We start from the raw sequence: 23,640 nt of genomic DNA, 5'->3' as shown, positions 1-23,640 counted from the left end.
CCAGAGACGCATAAGATTGAAGTTGCCTTGCTGTCTAGACCACAGGATGATGACCAGCCAGTTGAAAATACCTATAATTTTCCTGTATGTTTCAAAGATGGGAGCAGAAGAGAATTGTGTTGAAGCAAAAGACTTCTCTGTGTTTAGGCGGCTAACATTCAGCTTTATTGAATTCAATAAGGCAACAGATGAGCCAAACTGGACACTAGTACAACCAGGTCCAGCAAGGCTGCTTGATGCAGCTAACTCTAGTATTTTATACCCTTACACAAACAAGCCCAGTGTCAGAGGCAATTAGTTAGAGAATCATAAATCACTGCTCAAAGAGAAACCGTTATCAGCAAAGAGAAACAGGTACTGGGGAGCTGGAGCCTTAACTCCAAACAGCCCATGAACACGTTCCATTCAGCTCATCCTCCCTGCCGTTCCCAAACAGGTCTGGGAAAGTATGGGCTCTTGTGTACGTGCAGAAGTAAAGGATGTGAAATGGCTTCTTATACAAGATGGTTTCCACAACTCCCCCCTTTTAGCCTTAAAAAGGCTAACTCAGGAGCCATTTCATGGATACATGTTCATTAAAGTATTTACATACATCTCTTGTTCTTCTCTTTGCTCATCATGCCTTAAAATCATTAGCTCCACTTCCCTGCTGGTAAGAGTCTGTTCGGCCCTTTTTAGAGCACAGGAAATACAACATTTGATTAGCAAGAAACAAAAATAAACACAAAGGATTATTGCCAGTACTGATGCTATTCCTTGTAAAATCCAAGTTCCCAAGTGTCCAATCCAACCTCCCAACCAACCCCAGAGGGTCCAACTTTCCTCCTGCTTAAGGCTCATCACAGCTTTTTCAATTTCTGAGGTGTCTTTCTCTACTTCCTTGCTGGTGTCTGTAATATACACACAGCATTACTTTCCCACCATGGCACAAACCCCACCCTTACTCGCTAGGATGTAATCTAGAGCCATTAGGTTTTGGAGGACCATTTGCCTCACTTCTCCTAATTCCTTATCGATTGGCTCAGAGGGCTTTGGTTGTAGCATTGGCTACTTTCTCAAAAGCTTCCTCCAGCCTCCGGATTTCCTTCATCGCAAAGGCCACACCCAGACCTGGGCTCGTGACTCCCCAATACCATTCCACGTTCGTTATCTCTCGGTAGTTTCAGACTCTGCTACCGGGAAGACGGTCTACTATCCGAATGGCTGGGAAGGCTGCCCCAATATAGCAGGTTCCACTCCAAGTTATGGGCAAGGTTTTATATGCCCTTTGGCCACATATGGAACAATGGCCAACCTTAGCAGTTAAGGCTTTATCGCATTGGGGTTTCATCATCCACTGCATGTAGTACCCAAAGATGCCAAAGTCGGCTGGGCCTTTATCTTTTTCCCAGGTGTTATTTTTATACCAAACCCCATTTTGGACAATGCTTATCTCACACTTGCTTTTTCCCACTCGGGCCCCTGTGCCATTGCATGTCCAGCAGTATTTTCCAACTGAGATTATGGCTAGACAGACATATGCTAGGCCATTAAACTCTTTATCATATCATATGTCATTCAGGCTCAGTTCACCAAAGCATGTGCCATTTATCTGAGTGTTATTTAGTGGGACTGGAATCATTTGGACACCTTCTGAATGTGCAGGACTATGAGCACATATCCAACAATCTCAACTATTAAATTCTAGGGAGACTTGGTTCAGTAAGAGCATAAACGTATTTGAGCCATATAGGCTATAGCTGCTAGGTATTAAAAACAAAACTGAACATAAGCTCAGTAGGATTTGTGTGGCCAGCCCCATTTGGCTGTTCTTCAGGACTTCGTAGCTTTCTTCACCTATCTCTGGCAGGTTTCCTGGGTCATAGTTGATACTGTAGTCTTGATCCCTCAGGTTCATCTGCTTCTGGGCCTGGATTGCCGGTTCCAGGCCTGCGCTGATCCTTGTCTACTTCTGGACCTGGATTGCCGGTACCAGGTTTGCGGTGCTCCTCTTCAAGACTAGCCTCTGTAGGAGCTGGACCCAGTTTGCAGTGGGAGGCATGGATCCAGGTGGGCAGTCCCTTGCACTTCACAGCGGTATGGGTGGTCAAAAGGATTTGGTAGGGGCCCTTCCACCTTGGTTCCAGGGCAGTCTTCCCTTGGTGGACCTTTACACAGACCCAGTCTCCTAGTTGCAGCTTATAGCATGGTTCAGTCGGGGCTTCTAGGAAAGTGTCCTTGACCTGTGAATGATAGGACGGCACACACTTCATAAGTTCCTGACAGTACTTAACTATGCTTCCTTTGATAAGTGTGATGTCATTCTGGTCAATCTCTGGGCTGCTCAGCTGCCTCATAGGCCAACCACACACAATTTCATAAGGACTGAGTCCAGATTTTCAGTTAGGAGTGGCTCTCATACTCATTAGGGCAATCGGGAGAGCTTCTACCCAAGTTAAACCAGAGTCTTCACATATTTTGGCGAGTTTATTCTTTAAAATCCCATTTCGTCTTTCCACTGCTCCTGCGCTCTCAGGGTGTCGTGGACAGTATAGCACCTGTCAGATGGAATAGTACTTTGCCATGTTCTGAACAATTTGTCCAGTGAAGTGAGTACCTCTATCACTGGAGATCACAAGGAGTATTCCCCAGGATGGGATAAAGTGATTTAGAAGTTTTTTAGCCACTGTGATGGCATCAGCTTTCCTGAATGGATAGGCTTCTACCCATCCCGAGAACAAACAATAACCAGTACATATTCAAAGGATTTACATTTAGGCAATTGAATGAAATCCATTTGCAAATTCAGGAACGGTCCTAAAGGCAGGGGTCTGGTTGCCGGAACTGTCTTTACAGGTTTGCCCACGTTGTGGGCTTGGCAGACAGGGCAAGCCAGACAGTAGTCTTGGGCTACTTGGGAGAATTTGGGAGCAAACCAGTTTTGTTTTAGAGTTGCTACCATCCCTCCCTTGCTAACGTGTGACAATCCATGGAGCACGGAAGCAAGGTGAGGTAGCAGGAGCACTGGGGCAACAATGCGGCCGTCAAAGCTGCGCCACAAGTGATCTGGGTGCAAGGTGCACCCTGCCAATCTCAACTCCTGCTTTTCCGATTCAGGGGCTTGGTGTTGCAGGAGGGCCAGTTCCGAAAGGGAAGGCATTGGAGATGGCATCGGAAGGGAGGGGTACAATGCTTCAGCCTGAGGAGGACATAGGGCAGCTGCCTTGGCAGCCCAATCGGCCATATCATTCCCTATTGCAACTTCATCAGAGGAAAAAGAATGAGCTGTGCACTTAACAATAGCCAGAGCAGACGGTAAAAGTACAGCATCTAGGAGAGCAGATACATAAGGGCCATTCTTTATAGTGTGTCCAGAGGAGGTGAGAAAACCTTGCTGTTTCCATAGTGTACCAAAAGTGCACTGGGAGTCAGTATACATAGTGGCAGAAACCCCTGCTGTGATATGACAGGCGCAAGTGAGAGCTACAAGCTCTGCCACCTGTGCAGACGAGACAGAAGGCAGAGGAGCAGACTCCACAACATCATAAACAGTACAAATCGCATAACCTGCTACTAAGGTACCAGTAGAATTATAAAAGCAAGAGCCATCTGTGTACAGTGTAAAATCAGGATTGTCCAAGGGGGTCTCAGAGAGATCAGGTTGAGGAGAAGTGACCGCCTGAACAGCTTTCAAGCAATCGTGGCTCCCCCTCATGGGGTACAGGGAGCAGTGTAGCGGGATTTAAAGAAACACAATGAACCACTGAAACATTAGGGCTACGTCTACACATGCAGCCCACATCGAAATAGCTTATTTCGAAGTAGCGACATCGAAATAGCCTATTTCGATGAATAACGTCTACACGTCCTCCAGGGCCGGCAACGTCGATGTTCAACTTTGACGTTGCTCAGCCCAACATCGAAATAGGCGCAGCGAGGGAACGTCTACACGTCAAAGTAGCACACGTAGAAATAGGGATGCCAGGCACAGCTGCAGACAGGGTCACAGGGCGGACTAGCGCTTCCGGGGCAACAGCTAGCCGCTCCCTTAAAGGGCCCCTCCCACATACACTCAGCCTACACAGCACGCGGTCTGAGGAGCCATATAGGCACACAGACCCCGAGCGCCGCAGTCATGGACCCCCAGCAGCAGCAGCAGCAGCTAGAGGTCCACCCAGCCCTCCCGGCAGGAGCAGGGCTTGCCCTGGCTCATGCCATGTTGGGGGCAGCTGAGCACCTTCTTGCCCCAGGGGAGGAGATGCCCCCAGGGCAGCGGGGCTCAGCCCCTACCCCTGCAGCACCCCGCTCCACCCCCTGCCTCACATGCCGGCGGCTGTGGAGCTACCCCACCAGCACCGACTGGTGGGAGCGGCTGGTGCTTGGGGAGTGGGACGACGACCACTGGCTCCGGAACTTCAGGATGACCCGCCAGACATTCCTGGAGCTCTGCCAGTGGCTCACCCCCGCACTCAGGCACCGGGACACTGCCATGCGGCGTGCCCTCCCTGTGGAGAAATGGGTCGGCATCGCTGTCTGGAAGCTGGCCACTCCGGACAGCTACAGATCCGTGGGGCAGCAGTTTGGTGTCGGAAAGGCCACCGTTGGGGCTGTGTTCATGGAGGTAAGAGAACCCACAGGGGGAGGCCAGGGCAGGGCAGGGGGGCCAGGGCAGAGCAGGGGGGCCAGGGCAGGGCAGGGCAGAGCAGGGCAGGGCAGGGGGACCAGGGCAGGGGGGCCAGGGCAGAGCAGGGCAGGGCAGGGCAGGGGGGCCAGGGCAGGCCAGGGCCACGCACACCCTGCTCACCCCTCATTGGGGCTGTCCCATGTGCTTTCTCTGCAGGTCGTGCGTGCCATCAACGCCATGCTCCTGCACAGGCTCGTGAGGCTGGGGGACCCACATGCCACTGTCGCCGCCTTTGCCACCCTGGGCTTCCCCAACTGCTTCGGGGCTCTGGATGGGACTCACATCCCCATCCGCGCCCCGGACCACAGTGGAGGCCGATACCTCAATCGGAAGGGCTACCATTCAGTCGTCCTGCAGGCCTTGGTGGACAGCCAGGGACGGTTCCAGGACATTTACGTGGGCTGGCCTGGCAGCACCCACGACGCCCGGGTTTTCCGGAACTCGGGCCTGTGCCGCCGGCTGGAGGCGGGGACCTACATCCCCCAGCAGGAGATCCCTCTGGGGGACACCACCATGCCCTTCTGCATCATCGCGGATGCGGCCTACCCCCTCCGGCCGTGGCTCATGCGCCCCTACACGGGCCACCTCTCCGCCAGCCAGGAGCGCTTCAACGAGCACCTGAACCGTGCGCGCCAGGTGGTGGAGCGCTCATTTGGTCGCCTCAAGGGACGCTGGCGATGTCTCCTGACCCGCCTGGATGCCAGCCCCAACAACATCCCCCAGATTGTGGGTGCCTGCTGCGCCCTGCACAACCTCGTGGAGAGCAAGGGGGAGAGCTTTCTTCAGGGCTGGGCCTCTGAGGCCGGCAGGGCACACGTGCAGCCACCTGCTGCCCCCAGTCGGCAGGTGGACCCAGAGGGGACCCGGGTCCGGGAGGCCCTGTGGGCCCACTTCCAGCAACAGGCTGCGGGGTGAACTCTGCCCAGGCCCCCTACTGCCCGCCCCTTCCTCCCCCACACTCCTGCCCCAACGCCCACACCATGGAGCACCCCACCGCCCCCCACACTTGTCCAGGAGAAATGACAGCACGAACTTGTGGGTGAACATAAATGTTTTTTTTGTCTTAACGAATTTTTTTTTTTTTTGTAAATAAATAAATATGTGAAACAGAAACCAAAAAGGAGGGACAAACGTTCAACAAAAGCAAGATGTGCACAAATAAAACAATATACAACAACAAAGCAAAGAACTGTGCGCCATCAACAAAAAAGAAAAGCAGGGAGGAGAACGGGGAGAACTATTTACAGGGGGGGACGGGGCAAACAGGGGCACCCACATAAAGCAGCCCCCAAAGTCTGTCCAACAAGGGGGGGGGCCACGTCCCGGGCCCCTCGCCCCTACAGCCCAGCAGTGGGCGTGCCCGGCCGGGAGCTCCGCCGGGCCTGCAGTCTGGTCCGCGGCTGGGTGGGAGCGGGCTCCACCGGAAGGTAGCTGCGCCGGCGAGTCTCGGGTGGCTCCAGGGGTCCCTCGGCGCGGTGGCCCTCGCGGGGAGGTGGTGGGGCGACGGCGGACGGCCCGGCGACGGCTGGAGCAGCTGGTGGTGGGGCTGCAGGAGCGGGCATGGCGGGCGGTGGCTCGGCTGGCGCGGCATGGGGGGCCAGGGAGTCGATCAGCCGGTTGATGGTCTCCATATAGGCTCCCCATGCCTCCCTGCGCCAGGTCAGCGCCTGCTCCTGCAGCCGGAGGTGCTGCTCCGACACCTCCAGCTGCCGGCGGAGGATGGCCAGCAGCTGGGGGTCCGTGGCCGTCACCGGTAGCAGGTGCGGGGTCCGCCGTCTGGCCCTCCGCGGGGCCGGTCATTCCTCGGCCGAGGGGCTGCCCTGGAGCGAGTGTCCCGGAGGGCTCTCCGGGACAACCGAGGCCTCGCCGGCGCTCTCTTCCGGTCCTTCGGATGGTGCAGGTGCAGGTGCAGGACACAGGAGAGGAGGGGGGAAAGAAGAATGGAGACAGGCGTTAGTGTGGGCCCCGAGCCGTGGCCTTTGTCCCCCCCGCCCTGTGCTGCATGTTCCCCATCCCCGTCCCCGGGAGATGCTGCTGTGATGGATGGGGTTCAGGGGTCCCCCTGCCCTGCACCCCGTCCCCTGGTGGGAGCGACTCTCACTTCACCCCGCAGGGTCTGAGAGCAGGAGAGCTTTCTTAGGCCACAGATGGCCAGTTTCTGGCAGGAGTGACAGCACCAGCTGTCGGAAGAGACAGTCCTTCCAACCCGTCGTGGGGAGAAGACCCCAAGGGGGGCCCCTCTGGGATGCAGCTTTCCCCCTCCTCTGGCTGGCTGCCTACCAGCTCTCCCTTCCCCTAGCCTCTACCTGTGGCCCCCGCCCTCGCCCCCCAATTCCAAGCCAGCTCGGCTCGTCCCTCCTGTTTGCTCAGGGCAGAGGTGTCACCTGCCAGCTGTAGCGCCAGGATCCTCCTTTGGCCCTGGGAGCTCCTCGGCTCTGGTGGCTCATATGTAGCCTGAGTCTCCCTTTGGCACTCCCCCCACTCCATCACATGCTGCTGCTGCGGGGTGTCCCACCCCCTCCGCCCGGGGGCCCCTCGAGGTTCCGGTCCCCCCTGGCCCGGGGATGGGGCATGGCACTGTCATGCAGGGTGGCGGGGGGCAGGGGCTGATGGCTGCAGTGCTGTGAGGGCCATGGCCCTGGTGTCCTTGGGGCCATGGCCATGTGAGCGTGTGGGGGGCCCTGGACACATCTCTGTTCCCCCCGCCCCTCAAGCCCCGGGGTGTCCACCAGAGAGGGGTACCTACCTGTGGGTCCGCTCCCACGGTCCGGAGATCCCCGGGGGTCGGAGGCCCTGCTGCTGCTCCGGGATGGCAGGAGGAGGATCTGCAGGCTGGATTCTGCGGAGGAGGAGCCCCCCTCCTCCTCCTCCTCCTCCTCCTCCTGCCGCGATGTCCCGGGGATGGCCTCCGGGGGGGGCCCCCAGGGTGCGGGGCTTGCCTCCAGGTCGGACTCCGGCTGCAGGGCCTGCTGGGGCTCGTCAGCCGAGGTGTCAAGGGTGGCCGGAGGGGAGGAGGTGTGCCGGGAGCCCAGGATGTCCCTGAGCTCCCTGTAAAAGGGGCAAGTGACGGGGGCGGTCCCAGATCGGCTGGCCGCATCCTGGGCCCGGGCATAACCCTGCCGCAGCTCCTTGACCTTACTGCGCACATGGTCAGGAGTGCGGACAGGGTGACCCCGGGCAGCCAGGCCGTCGGCCAGCCGAGCGAACGCATCCGCGTTCCGCCTCTTGCTCCCCATTACCTGGAGCACCTCCTCCTCGCTCCAGAGCCCCAGCAGGTCCCGCGTCTCGGCCTCCGTCCAAGAGGGGCCCCGCTGCCGCTTCCCAGACTGGCTGGTCCTCTGGCTGCTCTGGCTGCCCTTGGGGGGGGTCCCCTGGGGGCGCTGGGGGGGCTGCTGGGCAGCCATGGCCGGTGTCAGGGGCTGAGGGCTGTGCAGGCTCGCCGCGGGTGCAGGCAGGAGCCTGCACGTTGCCTCAGCCTCCTGCAGTCAGGGCGGGGGAGGGGACCTTTAAGGGGCCGCTCCACGCGGCCACCAGTGAGCTGAGGGGCTGGAGAGAGCGTCTCTCAACCCCCCAGCTGATGGCCGCCATGGAGGACCCGGCAATTTCGACGTTGCGGGACGCGGCTCGTCTACACTGTCCCTACTTCGACGTTGAATGTCGAAGTAGGGCGCTATTCCTATCTCCTCATGAGGTTAGCGACTTCGATGTCTCGCCGCCTAACGTCGAAGTTAACTTCGAAATAGCGCCCGACGCGTGTAGACGTGACGGGCGCTATTTCGAAGTTGGTGCCGCTACTTCGAAGTAGCGTGCACGTGTAGACGCAGCCTAGGAGAGGCAGAAAGAAGCCGTTCATATTTAACAAGATGAGTATTGGAAAGGTGCTGAGTTTTTCCTTTCAGGAGTAAGGCAGACACTGAATGCGGAACAGCCAATGTTAAGGGAGATTGTAAAACCAAAGGCTCTGCTTGCTCTAAAATTCGTGCTGCAGCTGCAACTGCACATAGGCAAGGAGGGAAAGAAGCAGCCACAGAATCAAGATAGGTACTGTAATAAGGAAGAGGGCGGTATTTATCACCACGTTTCTGAACCAACACACCCATAGCACAGCCTTCCTTTTCATGGCAAAACAAAGTGAAAGGACGGGAATAATCAGGTAAACCCAAAGCAGGAGCAGACGCTAATGCTTGTTTTAAGGACGTGAAAGCAGCTTCTTGCCGGGGGCCCCAAGGAATGGAAGTAGGGGTGGCATTTCGAGTAAGGTCCTGAAGTGATTTGACTAGCTGAGAAAAGTTAGGAATCCATTGCCTACAGTAGCCAGCCATGCCTAAGAAAGAACGGATTTGAGAAGGGGTAGTAGGTCTAGGGGCAGAAAGGATTGCCTGGATTCTGTCATCAGAAAGATGACGGCTGCCTGCTGAGAGATCATGCCCCAAATACCCAACTTTTGGCTGACAGAGTTGAAGTTTTTGTTTAGACACCTTGTGCCCTTTTTTCGCTAGGGCAATGAGAAGTGTAACCGAGTCTGCTCTGCATGCCTCGAGGAACGGGCTTCAGAGAAGCAAATCATCTACATACTGAATGAGAGTAGAGCCAGAGGGGAAAGTAATGTCAGCAAGGTCTCACTGTAGGATCTGTGAAAAACAGGTGGGAGAATCTCTAAAACCTTGTGGCAGAACAGTCCAGCAGTATTGCTGCCCTTTATAAGTAAAAGCTGTAAGGTATTGGCAATCGGGATGGAGAGGAACACTGAAAAAGGCAGAGGAGAGGTCAACAGTAAAGTAGGTGGAATCTGGTGGGACAGAGGAAAGAATTGTGGCCAGGTTGGGAACAACAGGAAACTGAGAGATAATAATGGAGTTGATCGCTCTAAGGTGTTGGACAAACCGGTAGGTGTCCCTCCCCGGTTTCTTTAAGGGCAGTATGGGGGTGTTGCAAGGGCTTGAATGGGATAAGAATCCCCTGTGCCAGGAGGTCAGAAATGACAGGCTGAATTCCTGCCTTAGCTGCAGGATTCAGCAGGTACTGAGGAATACAGGGCAAGGGCTTAGTAGGATTAACAGAAATGTAAACTGGATCCACTCGTTTGGGGTAGTAGGCCACAATTAGTTGGGTACCTGGGACAAAAGATCAGCATCTGGTTCAGGAATAGAAGGCAATAAAGAGGTGGTAGGATCCTGCAGGAGGTCTTTCACCTCTTCTCGTGATTGTGCAGGTACTTCAAGATAAACCCCATCTGGAGTATAGAAAATGGTGCCGCACAACCTGCACAGTAGATACCTTCCTAAGAGATCTACAGGGGAAGTAGGACTTAGAAGGAAAGAATGCTGTTCCGAAATGGGCCCAAGTATAAGAGAGATGGGTTCAGAGACAGGGTGAGGTATGACTTGATTAGAAATGCTGACTGCATGAACAACCTGGCCAGAAAGGGGAATAGGGAAAGAAGACACTTGAAGGGTGGACCTGCTGGCCCGTGTGTCTACTAAAACCTGGGTGTTTTGTCCAGCAATTTGGCAGGTAAGAGTGTCATCTGGGTTCAGGGGAATAAGCAGAGATAAGAGATTGAAGTTGCAATTCTCCTCCGGGCACCCCTATTCGTTTTCAAAGTCTACTAAGTTAAACTGACCCTGTGGAGCTCTGTGAACTGCAGGGTCTGTTGATTTAGGGTGACTTGGGCACTGACTTTTCCAGTGTCTGGGCTGTTTGCAGTAGTGGCAAACAGTTGTACCCATGGGTGTTACTGGGCTGCCTCGGTCAGCTGTAGCTGCAAAACAAGGTGGGATCGATCTTGCTGTCCCATAGGTGCCCCGTGGACGTCACTCTGTAGAGTGGCCCCGACCCCTGCCTAATTTAGAGGGCATTGGTTGTAAGACCATAAGTTTAGGTTCTTTATCCTGTTTTGCTTTTAAGCACTGGCTGCAATGGTTTGCCACTGTTAAGAGGCCTTCTAAAGGTTTAGTTTCCCAGCCCACAGTCATTCCACAAACCTGGGGGTGGGATTGGGGCCATGAGGGATTAAGCCTGGGGGGTTGTGGCTGCAAGGGATCAAGCTTCGGGACATGGAGGGACAGTTTGGGATGAGAGGAGTTAAGCCTGGGGATGGGGAGGCAGGTTTGGGGATGAGGGGTTAAAACTGGGGATGGGAGGGCAGGTTTGGGGCTATTTTGTGTTCAGCCCCTGGAACATGTAAAAAATTGATGTGGCCCCCAATGAAAAAAGGTTGGCTCTCCCTGAGTTAGGAAATTATTTAGCAGAGATCCCCTCCTCCTGAAGTGAATCGACATCACCTGGCCACTCTCATGCATGGCTGGAGCTAAATGGACTCTGCTTAGCTTGGGGGGCCCAACCAAGGAAACATGACAACATAGTGGCAGCACTACTATAATCTAGTCTTCTGAATCTTGATTTCAGCAGGCCGGAACGGTACTCATTTGAAATAAGTGAGTCTTCAGTGCTATCTTGAACTCTATGCATGCCACCTGTGATAGGAATGGAAAGTACAAAGACCTGTAGACACATCTTAGGCCAGGTCCTGAGGTGGAATAAATTGTGTAACACTCGCTCCATTTACTACCATGACACTAGACCAGCTTACATCAGCTGAGGCTCTAGCACCTTAATGATAATGTCTAATAGTTACTGTCAGTGTTTTTGTTTTTGTTTTGTTTTTGTGTTTTTTTAAAAGGAGAAGATGGTACTCAGCCAGCTCCCTGCATCTACCTTCAATGGGATCCTGCAGCTGGGGCTGCTGAGGTGCCGGAACTCAGTACTGGCAAGTACTGGGACAAAAAAAGCACTGGTTATTGTGGTGGTTACACACACACCATGCTTGTCGAAAATTGGCTTATGAGTATAAATATGCATAACTCAAAGGTGCTTTAAATAAAAGACCTCATAAAACCTATCAATTTTAACATTACACTCTGCTGGTTCTGTATATCCCATTTTGGTGCATGTATCATTCTTGTATGTGAAGTTAGAAATATGAAGTGTAAATCTGTTTATAAGTTAGAACATGCTAACAAGAGCCATTACTAGTGTCCCAGAAGCCTCAAGGCTTGGTAATCAACTCAAGGGCTTCTAAATAGCCTTTTTTGTCCTGGAAGTCTGGTAGATAGTTGGTTCTTGAAAGACGTATGATCATACCACCCTATCCTGAAAGCCATTTTTAATTCCGTGACTTTCCACAAGATGAGAGAGAGCCTCCCATTGCTTAAATAGACTCTCCCTCTGGACAGGTATTTATTCTTTGCTATCAGTTCTTTGTCTTTGGCTGGCTTTTGAAACTGCCTGGCACACTCTAAGAGGAAACAAAGAACTTGGAAGGGCTGGAGATCCAAGTCAGAGTAAAAGATCACCTTTGACATGAAGCTTATGTCTGAAGTAGAAATAGCTCTTTAAGGTAAGATTTTTGCATGTAACAAGCTTATTCACAAATGAGAAGGACCTATGCATTTTCTGTTCATTTTAATTTCGTAACTTACTTTGATCTGTTTTTCACTTGCAACCACTTAAATACTACTTTTTATGTACTTCATAGTTAACAAAAGTGTTCAGTCAGGCTCAGTGTAAAAACTGTTTCCTCAGGGGAGCAACCACTGGGCATATCTCTCATTTGTTGATAAATGAATTTTACTTAATGAGCTTCAACTGTGTAAAAATTTTACAGAGAGAAAGACAGATTTACTTAGGGTCTTGATTGCTTTTTGGGGATTCTTTTCTTAGGTGTGCTGTGCTCTAGAACTATGTCATCCCAGAGTTGAAGTGATTCACTGTCTGTATTGTTCTGAAAGGGAATGGAAACCTGACTCTTCCTTGTCTGGGGGAGACCAGAGTATCTAGCCCAGCAATTTCAGATGTTTGTGATGCACAGATTGTGGTACGTGCACAGTTCAAGGAGACACTGTCCATTGTCATTCATTTTTCCCACACCAAAGCGTCCTAAGCAGGAAGGCCATGAGGCCCAATCAGCTCCAACTCTTGCATTGAAGTCACCCAAAATGTACCGTTGTTCACCAGCAGGTATTTGCGCTACAGCAGCAGTACCACAATCTGTGCATCACAAACACATTCTTTCAAACGAAGCCACAGCACAGAGTGTCGTGGAGACACCCACACTCGAAGCACTGGCATCAACTAGATGTGGTCATCACTAGGCGTAATAACCTCAAAAACGTCCTTCTGACACGCAGCTATCATAGTGCTGACTGTGATACAGATCACTTGCTAGTTTGCTCCAAGCTCAAGCTGAGACCCAAGAAGCTGTACCGCTCTAAACCTGCTGGAAGGCCCCGCATTGACGCCAGAAAGGCAGCAAACTCGGAGAAAGCTGAAAAGTTCAGAGAGACCCTCCAGGAAGATCTGCGCAGCGGCCCTGGGGGTGGCGATGCGACATCCAAATGGCAGCATCTGAGGGATACAGTTTACAACACGGCCTTGTCGGTGTTTGGAAGAAGAGCTAGAAACATGAACGACTGGTTCGAAGCTAACTCCAATGAGATGATTCCAGTCATTGAAAAGAAGCGCGCTGCACTCCTGGAGTACAAACGCTCACCGACCCAGAGTACCCAGGAAGCACTTAGAGAGGCCAGAAGAACAGTACAGTAGACAGCCAGGTGCTGTGCCAACAACCACTGGCTCCAGCTATGCAGCAACATCCAGACCTGTGCCAACTTTGGTAATCTCAGAGGAATGTACGAGGGTATGAGGAAGGCATTAGGACCCACCCAGAACAAGATGGCACCTCTGAAATCCAAATCTGGTGAAGTCATTGCTGACAAAGCCAAACAGATGGAGTGCTGGGTTGAGCACTACTCCGAGCTGTACTCACGCGAGAACGTTGTGGTTGACGCAGCCCTCGATGCCGTCGAGCTCCTACCAGTAATGGACGAACTGGATCAAGAACTGACTGTGGATGAACTGAAGAGAGCCATCGACAGCATTGCAGCAGGAAAAGCCCCTGGTCAGGATGGTATACCACCAGAGGTAATCAAGTGTGCCACGGACACACTCCTGGAACCCCTACATGAGCTACTGTGCCTGTGCTGGAAAGAGGGTGAGGTTCTACAGGATATGCGCCACGCTAACATTGTAACATTGTATAAGAACAAAGGAGACAGAAGCGACTGCAACAACTACCATGGAATCTCCCTCCTAAGCGTCACTGGTAAACTGTTCGCTCGCGTCATCCTTGGTAGACTCCAGAAGATTGCTGAGGGGGTGTACCCCGAATCGCAGTGCGGATTCCGCGCAGAGAGGTCTACCGTTGACATGGTCTTCTCTCTAAGGCAGCTGCAGGAGAAGTGCAGGGAGCAGAGAAAGCCACTCTACATAGCTTTCATCAACCTGACCAAGGCCTTTGACTTGGTCAGCAGGGATGGTCTGTTCAAACTGCTCCACAAGATAGGCTGTCCTCCACGGTTACTCAAGATGATCCAGTCGTTCCACGAAGACATGAGAGGAACCATCCAATATGACGGTGCATTATTGGATGCTTTCAGAATCAGGAGCGGCGTCAAACAAGGATGCGTGCTTGCTCCGACGTTGTTCGGGATCTTCTTCGCACTCCTCCTGAAGCATGCCTTTGGATCTTCAACAGAGGGCATCTTGCTGCACACAAGATCTGATTGGAAACTGTTTAACCTTGCAAGGCTGAAAGCTAAGTCTAAGGTGCGAGAAGTCCTCATCAGAGACATGCTGTTCGCAGATGATGCTGCTGTAGTGTCTCACACAGAAGACCAGCTTCAAAAACTGCTGGATCAGTTCTCCAAAGCGTGCAAGGACTTTGGGCTTACCATCGGCCTAAAGAAGACAAACGTACTCGGTCAGGATGTTGCTGAATCCCCATCAATCAGCATTGACAACTATATGTTAGAGGTCTTCCACAAGTTCGTTTACCTCGGATCCACCATCACTGACACCCTGTCGTTGGACACTGAGCTAAATAGGAGGATCGGAAAAGCAACCACAACTCTGTCCAGACTCAGCAAGAGAGTGTGGAATAACAACAAGCTGTACACTCACACCAAAATGCAAGTCTACAGAGCCTGCATCCTCGGCACCCTCCTTTATGGCAGCGAGACTTGGACCCTGTATGCCCGCCAGGAAAAGAGGCTGAACGTCTTCCACTTGCGCTGCCTCAGGCGCATCCTTGGAATATCATGGAAGGACAGAGTGACCAACACCGCCGTCCTCGAGCAAGCTGGAATCCCAACCATGCACACCCTCCTCAGGCAGCGTCGACTCCGCTGGCTTGGCCACGTCCACAGGATGAATGATGGAAGGATTCCAAAAGACACCCTGTATGGTGAGCTAGCCTCTGGCAAAAGACCTCCCAGATGCCCCCAGTTGCACTACAAAGATGTCTGCAAGAGAGACCTCAGAGAGGTAGACATCGAGCTGGACAACTGGGAAGAACTAGCAGATGACCGCAGCAGATGGAGGCAGGGGTTACACAAGGGCCTTCAGAAGGGCGAGATGAAGATCAGACAGCTAGCAGAGGAGAAGTGAGCGCACAAAAAGCACAATAAGGACTTGCCAGACACCCACTACATCTGCAAGAGATGCAGCAAGGACTGTCACTCTCGTGTGGGTCTTCATAGTCACAATAGACGCTGTAAATGAAGTCCTCAATTGAAACTTTAAAGGGCGCGATCCATAGTCTATGCAGACCGAAGGATGCCTACTAATTTCAGATGGTGGGGAGACCTAGAGAGCAAGAAGGCAGGCAACATTAGCATAATCAGCATACCAGCCAACAATCCCAAAGGGTCTTCTGTGACTGCAACCTGCCACAGTTACGTAGTTAATCCTATCCCGAAGTGTCTGTCACCTTCATACACACACACCCTGAAATCCAAATATTCTCTGCTAGGTATTAAAGCAGCATTTTCACTGTCCCCAGCAATGCTGTACCACACAGTTGGCTGAATCTCTTGTATGAAGTGAGGGTAGAATGCTACTGTTCCTTTTTGATAGCAATCTATGCACACCTTGCAATTGTGCCTATGAAAACACAGGTTGGAAAATAATGGAGATCCTTGTTCTATATTGAGGACAGGAAGAGCTTCTGAGTTAACTCATCAGGGGTCTGCATCAAATCCCTGGTTTCGCTTATGATTTAAGAGCTGTATGAATTAATCTGCCTCTAATCAGTATAAAGGAACTTGTACTTTCTGAATAGAAGCACACCATTTTATTTGGACGGTGTTTAAATTAGTTTGCCAATCCAGTAAGCTGCCCATGGTTACGTTAGTATCACACACTTCAAGCAATGCTGTAGAACAGAAAAGGAGACCTGACATCAGAAATGTAAATTTTTTTCTTTGAAGTTTTGGGTTGACTCTAAATATAGAAGACACCCAACCAGGAAGCAGATTTCCTGTTAAGTGGGATAGGAGTTGGAATTGAATAGATAAGAGCTGTGACCACTGATGTGATGAGGGTTTCTCGGAAATGATATGGCTCCAGCCATGATTTTTCTTTAACTACTAAGAAGAAAAGTCGGGTTGAAGTAGAGGAAGAATCATTAGGCACAGGTGGAAAAAGGAGAGGCATTAAGTGCTAAGCATTACTGTGTGATCCTGGCTTTGCCTGTGTTATAGGTCCAAAATGCAGTCTTATATTTGTCTTTAAACAGTGAAATGAAGACACCTGAGGAATCTAATTTCAATCCTGCCACTTCTACCCTTGCAAACAGCTTACTGCCCTAAATGACACATGCACACTCACTCTCCCTTCCCTCCCTATCACCTGGAACACACAGAAGAAATTTTATCTGAATGTAGAATACCCAAAGCTTTGGTCCAAAAGAAGAGACCTGGTTTCTACAATAAAATGGAGTTCTTGCTTTGTATGTGCAAAGATGGATGTGATGAACTCATCCCTTTGTTTTCTGTCTTCTGGAAAAATGCAGGTTACCCCTGTAGGGCTATGTCTACACTAGAGAGTTTTGCCAAGAGAGCAGCTGGGCAGTCTGGCCACTCTCTGTCAACAGAGCAGCTTGCCAGAGCAATATGCTTTTGTGTGTGGCTTCTATCTGTTGGCAGAAATTTTGTCAGAAGAGATTTTCCAACAGGAGCTTCTGTTGACAGATCGCTGTAGCGTAGACATAGTCTCAGACTCGAGCCAGTGGCTGAAGTGGTATGCTTAGGGGAGCTGGACTGTCTAAATCAAGATTTTTTGAGGGAAGATTTGTGCTGGATTTAACTGGCACCTCAACAAGGTATGGAACACCCAGCCCACAATTTCTCTGGGGCTTAGTCCAATGCCTATCTGATGTCTTCAAACCATCTACTGAGAGAGTGTTCAGGAACTAACATTCATATTCAAATTCAGCACATTAACACTTGGTTTGAACAGGGACAGCAATTACCTGACCCATTATAAGGACTCTTTCACATACTTTGATGTTTGATCTAACACTTAACTTCCCCACCCCTCACCTCTCCTATTTCTGCTCTTCTATCTGATTTGCCAACCTTGATAACAATTTTTGAACCTCTGTGCTTTATATATTGAGTCTGTTCTGGTAAGGCTATGGATCTGAAGAAGTGGGTCTGTCCCATGAAAGCTCATCACATAATAAATTATTTTGTTAGTCTTTAAAGTGCTACATGACTACTTTTTTGTTTTGATAGAATACGGACTAACACGGCTATCTCTCTGTTAATATCCCCAGAGGATAAGGATCCAAATCACCTGCCCTGTTCTCACCAGGCAAATTCAATCTTCCATCCACTGAAAAGAGTTGAGTTGAGACCTATCAACCAATACCTCCTCTCCTCCCTGCCACCATTTCCCCTCCCCCTCTGCTCCCCCTTTCTTCCCTCCATACCATTTCTCCTCAGGGCCGCCCACCTCAAGTCAAGCTGACTGCCCTCCCCAACCAAGCACTCCCCCTGTCCTGCCCATCACAGAATTTGAACAAGTAAAATAACCTAATTGCCACTGCTTACCTGTGGAAACATTCTGATGGGTCCTGGCGCAAGTGAGGTGAGGAATCAATTCCACCTATCCATTTATTGCTCTGCCCAGTCTCACTTAGCTGGCCCTGAGGACAGGCCAGCAGAGGGTACCTGGTGCTGCATAAGGCTCGCTAGCCTACCCAAGTCTTTATCTAGGCCTTTCAAAAGTGATGATGGGGGAGCTCCAGTGGGGCCCTGCTATCACTACCCTGGCCTCTTATAGCAAACAATTCCAGCATCACACAATTGGAGGAGGAGTCATCCAATAAAGTCCCAACTGAAATTCTCCTGTTATCCAGGAGCAGTGCCAATTACATGAATGAAACAAAAAAGTTTTGGAATTTGTTTAAAAAAAAAAAAACACTTCACAATAGTGCACTTCTCAGCACTTTCCATCTGCTGACATCTAAGCACCAAACCAAAACCAATGAATTTACACAAACTCCTGTGAGGCAGGCAAGTATTATTATCATCCCCTTTACAGATGAAGAAACTGAAGCACGGAATAAGTAAGTTCCTTATCTGCTGGATCTTAAGTCTGTGGAAAAACACCCCTTGAGCTCAAGCCTTAAATGAAGGGTCCAATGTCATAATGGAAGTCTGTGAGAGGAGAGCCATTAAGAAAATCCCAGATCTTCAAATTTCTTGCAGTGAGGAGCACAGGCCACTTTCTGCACTGAGGTCGGGAGATCACCCAGCATGATCCAAGTGTGCAGGGGCTTAGTGTGGGGAGGATCCAGGTGTTGGACTGTCTGGGTGTGGGCAGCTCAGTGGGAGAGCTGGAGGCACAGGGTCTTGTTAAGGAGTTCTGTGTGTTGGGGCAATGGAATGCTGGTTGAGCTCAGTGGAGGGGGTGGCGGAAGGTAGGGCTTGATGGCAAGGTCTAGCTGCTGGGGAAGTGGGGCATGATGGGATGAGGGGGTCCAGGTGCATTTTGCTGGGACTTGGTGTGGTGGGGCTCTGGGTGGTTGTTGGAAGGGTCCAAGCATAGGGGAGCATGGCTTTTCAGGGTAAAGAGTGTTAGATGGGCCTGGGCCTGGATAACCAGGGAGCCCCAGCTGCTGGTGAGGGGAGACTGCATGCAGGACTCCCACTTCCCCCCATGATTCTCCTATCCCCTTTTCATCTCCATTCCCCTCTCCCCTCATTTCCCTCACTCCCGATCTTTCCCCACTGCCTCTTCCTCACCCCACCTTCCCTCATTTCCCTCATGCCCACACCCTACCCAGCTCCACTGCCAGTACAGAAAACAGGAAGGCTCCTCTCCCAGCACACAGAAGGTGAGAAGTAGAGGCCTAAGACCCAGCCAGCAGGCAATGGACCCCCTGTCAGAGCCCTCAGGCTGGACAGCTCTGCATTTGAAATATGAACCCTGTATGTTCCATGCAGGTTCTGGGACAGGCAGCTGAGGAGGCTCCCTGTGACTCAGCCTTCCTTGCCACCCTGGAACCTGCCTGAACTGTTACAAAACACCTAATGTTGTGATACTCAGAACGGGGACGTGAGCTGCAAGCAGCCCTTTTATGTGCCTCCTGCGCCTCTTTGCAGCACATGTTAAAACTCAGTGGAATTTAATTATTGACAGATCTGAGTTATTAATCAGTCAGGACATTTTTTCATGTATTAACTAAGGAAATTATTAACTTACTGCTGTAAGACTCTATTATTCATTTAAAGACTCTATTATTCATTTATATTCATTATTATTATTGTTCACATTCCTTTGTCTCTTTTGGGTAATGTTGATTGCTAGTTGGGTTTCTGAATTGCTGATGTCTGAGTATCACAGATCTAATGAGAAAAGAGCAGTACTTTTAATTTGGAACAAACCTTGATGTCGCTGTGTAGCTGTGAAGCAGCTTAGCTCCTTCTTGCAGAGATGATAATACACAGACCTTTCTGGACCATAAAAGGATCTCCGAAACTTTACAAATCTCAACACTTCTCTGAGGTAGGAAAGTGTTGTTACTGAGGCACAGAGCAGTAATATCACTTGCCCAAAATCTCAGGCTACATCTACTCTAGCATTCCTCTTTCGAAAGAGGCATGCAAATGAAGGAAATAAAATATGCAGATGAGGCACTGATTTACATATCTTGTGCTTTGTTTGCATAATTTCTTTTCAGAGGAGATTCTTTTGAAAGAAGGAAAGCAGTGTGGGCGTGGCTCTTTCAAAAATAAATGCCATCTTCAAATGAACCCTTCTTCCAATTGTGTTTCTTGAAGATGGGGTTTATTTTCAAAAGAGCCCCATCTACGTTGCTTTTTTCTTGCGAAAGAATCTCTTCCCAAAGAATATGCAAATAAGGTGCCAGATATGTAAATGTGCCTCCTTTGCATTTTTGATTTCCTTCATTTGCATGCCTCTTTGAAAGAGGAATGCTACTATAGACGTAGCCTCACAGTGATTTGTGGTAGAGTCCAGAATAGAATCCAAATCTCCTGACACCCATTCCAGTGCATTAACCACAGAACAGTCATCTTTCCCCTCCCCATCACCTCAACTGCAGCTAAGGAAATGAGGAATTTAATCTGAGAACTGTGGGAGGTCTGAGTGCTGTTGAATAGTGATATCCACCTCTCCCTCCAAATGCATGAACTTCAGAGGCCAACAGGTGAGCCAGGCACGGCCAGTATAGTGAAGAGTGAATGCAAGTACTTCTTACCCTGCAAGAATCAGAGAGGTAGCCCTGTTAGTCTGTATCTTCAAAAACAACAAGTCCTGTGGCACCTTATAGGCTAACAGATATTTAGGAGTATAAGCGTTCATGGGCAAAGACCCACTTGGTCAGATGCATCTGACGAAGCGGGTCTTTGCCCATGAAAGCTTATGCTCCAAAATATCTTTTATCCTACAAAAGCTTAGGGAGGTTAGAGAGGATTTCTGTGACTCATTAGGAATTGCTGGTCACTTTCTTTCCCTGAGTAAGCAGTATGTTCTGACTCTTGCCACAAACAACTTTTATCTTGCAAATGAGTGAAACAGAACAGTAGTACTGTTAATGTTTAACCTTAACTTTACTCTTGTTTGCTGGGTGTCAGTGTCCTCTGTTAGCCCCTGCTCCCTTTATTCCCACTGGCAACATCAACTGGCTTCATTTTTCACCAACTCTCATGCTCAGGAGCTAGTCCAGAAGGAGCTAAAAACAAGTGTTTTTTTTCCTATGCATCCCACTTATACTATACATATGATGATGTTAGATAAGGCAGCTGTTGCCATTCCATCTGCAAACTCTGCAACGTCTAAACAATCTAAGATCAAAAATGCAGATGTTAACAGGGAATCCCCCTCACCCAATAGAGGATGATTCCCACAACTCCACGCTGGTTCTGTTCCCTATGAGGGCTCTAGGCAAGAGCTCACAGGGTTGTTATCACCTAACACACCCTGAAGGTCACCAGGACCTGGCTTCAATGCCCAAACAGGGCAAGCCTAAGCCGAATGTGGCTCAAAAACATAAAACTGTGGCATCTCTGGCGCAAACACCATGCCCTGCCACAGGCAAAAATAATGGGTCTAACAAAGCCCCACGCTTGAGCCCATCAGCATCTGTGCCTATCCTGCTGCATGGCAAAGTAAAGGGTTCTCAGCTGCAGTACCACAACTGGCTGGCAACTCTTGACTTTCAGGACACGCTTTCCTATGTGCCCATCCCCCCACCACAGGAAATACCTCAGATTTATGGTGGGTGGACAACACTTCCAGTACATTGTACATCCCTTCTTCCTCTTCACTACACTGAGGCTATTCTCCAAGGTACTGGCAGTAGTGTCAGTTCATCTGCACAAGCAGAGAGTATGCAGTTTCCCATATCAGGATGATTGACTGATAAGAGGGGACTCCCTGCAAAACACACATACAGCAGTCAGTACCACCATGGAGCTCTTTCGCCTTAGGCCTGTAGATAAGCCTTTCAAAACACCAACTCCAGCCAACCGGGGTGCTGTAGTTCATGGGAGCGCAACTGAATTGCACCACTGCTACCGCATGCCTTCCCCATCACAGATTTCTTACTATACAGGAGCTTCTCCAACTACATTGCACAGCTCCCGAATTACCTGCCGGAGTGTGCCTCTAACTTCTAGACCACATGGCAGCAGCCCCGACTGTGGTCCCTCATCCCAGACCACATATGAGGCCACTGCAATACGGGCTCACCTCAGTCTACAGGCCAATGAAACACAGCCTCCTCAAGCTGGTTTCTGTGTCACTCTCCATCAAGAAATCGTTCCAATGGTGGTTGGACCCACAAAACATGTACACTGGGGTCTCTTCCACATACCAGTTCCATTCCTCATCATCACCACAGATGCCTCCCAAATAAGATAGGAAGCCCATTTTGGTACCCTTACCATGCAGGATCAATGATCCCCAACAGAAACCACCCTGTACATCAATAACTTTGACCTGCACACAATATTCAGAGCATGACAGCACTTTCAAGGTCACATTTCCAACTCTAAGGTGCAGATCTTTCCAGAGAATCAAGCCACGATGTTCTAAATCAGCAGCCAAGGAGGAACTAGATCTTACCCACTATGAAAGGAAGAGAGGTGCGTCTTTTGACATCGTGCATTGCCCACAACATAAGCCTACTTGCCTCACATCAGACACCTCACACCTCTGCCTTGTCCCAAAGAAACCAACTCAACATGGCACCCCTTCCACTGCCTGCTTTCCTGCCATATGTCACAGAGCTCAAGGACTCTGGTCTCTCCCTTAGCTCCCTCAAATTCCACCTCATGGCCATCACACCCCTACATGAGCCTACAGAGTATGCCTCTGTGTTTTCTCATCCTGTCAGGAGGAGGTTCCTCAAAGGTCTGAGAAACACTTATGCGCCTATCAAACCATCAGTCCCCGCGTGGGACCTCCATCTTGTTCTTAGGGTGCTGACTAAGAAACGCTTCCAAATGAAGGCAACTTGCCGACTCCTCCACCTTTCTATGAGGGTGGCCGTTCTGGTGGCCATAACTTCTACCAGATGAATGGGAGAAATTGCAGCCCTGATTGATGCTTAGGCCTCACCCAAAGTTTGTACCAAAGGTCTCCTCCACATTCCACTGCAACAAGCCCATCAACTTACCTGTCTTCTCTCCCAAACCTCATGAAGACAAGACCCAGGTGACATTCCACATCCTGCATCTCCGCAGGGCCATTGCCTTCTATATAGACAGAACTTCAAAAATCTGCAAGTCCAACAGATTGTTCATTTTCACTGTACAGACATCTCTGGGACTTCCTATCTCCTCCCAGAGGCTTGCTAAGAGGATAGTATAGTATATAAGACTGTTGTTCTCACTGTTTGACAGGGAGCCCCCTGCACAGCTCAGTGCACATTCGACCAGAGCCACAGCCTCATCGATTGCATACATCCAGGGCATTCCTCTGTTAGACATTTGCAAATAAGCTAAAGGGTTGTCCACCCATACCTTCATGGTGCATTATGTGCTTGATTATTTCTCTTCCAGGGAAACTCGACTTGGTCACTCCATCCTCACAGTGGCTCATAAAGACACTATGCTGCCCAAAGCACCCACCTCTGGTGGACACACTGCTTCATAGTCACCTAAGGTGGAGCACCCACAGGGACAGACTCAAAGAAGCAGAAGGGGTTACAGAATCACAGAATCATAGGGCTGGAAGGGACCTCAGGAGGTCATCTAGTCCAGCCCCCTGCTTCAAGCAGGACCAACCCCTTCTAAGTCATCCCAGCCAGGACCTTGTCCAGCTGGGACTTAAAAACCTCAAGGGATGGAAAATCCACCGCCTCTCTAGGCAACGCATTCCAATGCTTCACCACCCGCTTGGTGAAGAAGTTTTTCCTAATATCTAACCTACACCTTTCCCTCTTCAACTTCTGACCATTACTCCTTGTTCTGCCACCAGACACCACTGAGAACAATTTCTCACCCTCCTCTTTAGAGCTCCCCTTCAGGAAGCTGAAGGCTGCTATTAAATCACCTCTAAGTCTTCTCTTCTGTAAACTAAACAAGCCCAAATCCCTCAGCCCA

General features: G+C 50.4%; 1 long non-coding RNA gene across 1 annotated transcript; it reads right to left on the bottom strand.

Annotated features, from left to right (window-relative positions):
* Positions 1-142: 142 nt before the first annotated feature.
* LOC142024048 (uncharacterized) lies at positions 143-17,820 on the bottom strand. Its single transcript, XR_012648378.1, has 2 exons — positions 17,617-17,820; positions 143-2,222 (listed from the first exon to the last, which is right to left on the bottom strand). It is a non-coding gene; the product is annotated as an uncharacterized LOC142024048 (long non-coding RNA).
* Positions 17,821-23,640: the final 5,820 nt, after the last annotated feature.

This window comes from Carettochelys insculpta, chromosome 21, assembly GCF_033958435.1.
Source record: "Carettochelys insculpta isolate YL-2023 chromosome 21, ASM3395843v1, whole genome shotgun sequence".
Lineage (NCBI taxonomy): Eukaryota > Metazoa > Chordata > Testudines > Carettochelyidae > Carettochelys > Carettochelys insculpta.
Note: the sequence above shows the minus strand (reverse complement) of the source record. Positions and strands in the feature narration are given on the sequence as shown.